Source organism: Poecilia formosa, unplaced genomic scaffold (genome assembly GCF_000485575.1).
Source record: "Poecilia formosa unplaced genomic scaffold, Poecilia_formosa-5.1.2 Scaffold179, whole genome shotgun sequence".
Classification (NCBI taxonomy): Eukaryota; Metazoa; Chordata; class Actinopteri; order Cyprinodontiformes; family Poeciliidae; genus Poecilia; species Poecilia formosa.
In genome coordinates this window covers 331,182-333,099 of record NW_006800118.1, presented here as the reverse complement: position 1 = coordinate 333,099, position 1,918 = coordinate 331,182, and positions in this window count along the sequence as shown.

The window sequence follows — 1,918 nt, the reverse complement described above, 5'->3', positions numbered from 1 at the left end:
TGTCTTTTTGTTACTTTTTGTTTTTATTGAAAATGCCCTTGACTTTTGGACTTTTGGTGTTGGAGTTTTAAAGGTAAAAATATAAATGCTTACTTGAGGGGCCAGAGTTTATGTGACGTTAAGAAGCTTGTAAGTGGCTGTAATGTTTAAAATTAATGTTTTATGTAACTACACATAATTATCTTCAGATAATTATCCAAATAATTACCAACAAGTCAGATAAATCTGTTTACAACTTTATTATTAGTCAGCTTGTACCAGATCCAAGCAGTTACTGGAACACACCACGTTAAAGTAAGAGTTACCATATCCTGTTCCACTTTGTTGGAAAGATGGGCCTTTCAGTGTATCAAATGTAGGACCACACACACACACACACACACACACACACACACACACACACATATATGCATGCACACACAAAGACAGAAGCAGCTAAGCACCTTAATCCCCAATCTGTGTTTGATATTCAGGGCCCGGGTCAAGGATTACAATAAAAATTTATTATCAGATAATGCAAGAATTTTTATTCCATTGGAGTGTCTGTTCAAACGTACTCTGAAATGGCCAACTAGGAAGAAATACCAAAGGGTTAAAACAAGGTACCAACATGACAGAACAGAGAAAGGAAAAAAAAAAAAAAACAATGAGGCAGACAGATTAAAAATTTTTAAACTAAAAACAGAAAGGAGAGGACAAAGTGACAAACCAACAGGTACAAAATATAAGAATTAAGATGTGTACTAACAGGAAGTAAACCAAGAGAGAAAGCAAAAATGTAGAGAGAAAAGAAGAAGCAATGCATGTGGATGAAAGCAGAGCAGTGCTTTGTGGGAGAACAGCTGCAGGCATGTGAAACACAAACACTGATCTGGCTCCAGAAGGACTGACATGGGTCAAGCTGTAAACGACAGCGCCCTCTCATTTCAAACCACTGCTGAACGTTAAATATTACCTGAGATTTTAAATTGTTTCTTCTCAAAAAAGCCAAAGTTCATAGACCATATACAAATCAGTAAAACCATGATTTGTAAAACATGAACAAGAGTTCATCCAAAGGATGGACTCTTTCTATAGACACTGTAAACATATGAATGTACTTCCTCTCTCATTTTGTCTTGTTGAATTATGAGTTATACATTAATCCCAACTACTGTTTTTGAATGTAAGACAAGACAGACAGGAGATAGCAACATGTGTGAATGTCCGGGCAGAAGGCCCTTTGGAATTCTGTTTTTATAGATTTAGCTCTATGATAAAAGATTTCTAGAATATTCAGAAACACTTTATTTGAAGGGCGTATATAAGACTGACATGACACTGTCATAAACAAAACACTTGTTATGAACATGAAGGAGCCTTTAAAAATGTTTATGACTGGTGTCATGAAGTGTCTTTTGGTAAATAATGATACTTTGAATCCAAAGTTGATACTTTTAATGCACATTTGCATTAAAAATGGCATTATATACTGAATGTCACTTTATGACAGCATTCATAAACATTCATGTTCATCACAGGTGTTACGTCATGTTTATGACAGTGTCATGTCAGTCATTAGCACAGCACTTTAAATAAAGTGTTACTCAAAATTCTACCAAGTCACACCAATAAAAAGTAAAGAAGTAAAGCATATTGCATTACTTTAATTATCATCTGAATCTGTTGTGATGCTGAGGTCTCACTGGGACAACTTATCCTGTCTAAACTACATGAAAAAATGTGTTTTAACAGTCTTTCAAAATGAAAACCAGGCTTATGCCATGAAGGTACAACCAAAAGCAGAGCTGACTGAAACGTCAGAGGTAATGCTCCCCTCCTAGTGTGAAAATCTCAAACCAATATTTTGTTTTTCAACCTTTTTTGAGCCAAGGTACATTGTTTTAATTGAAAAAATCTCGAGGCACACCACCAACCA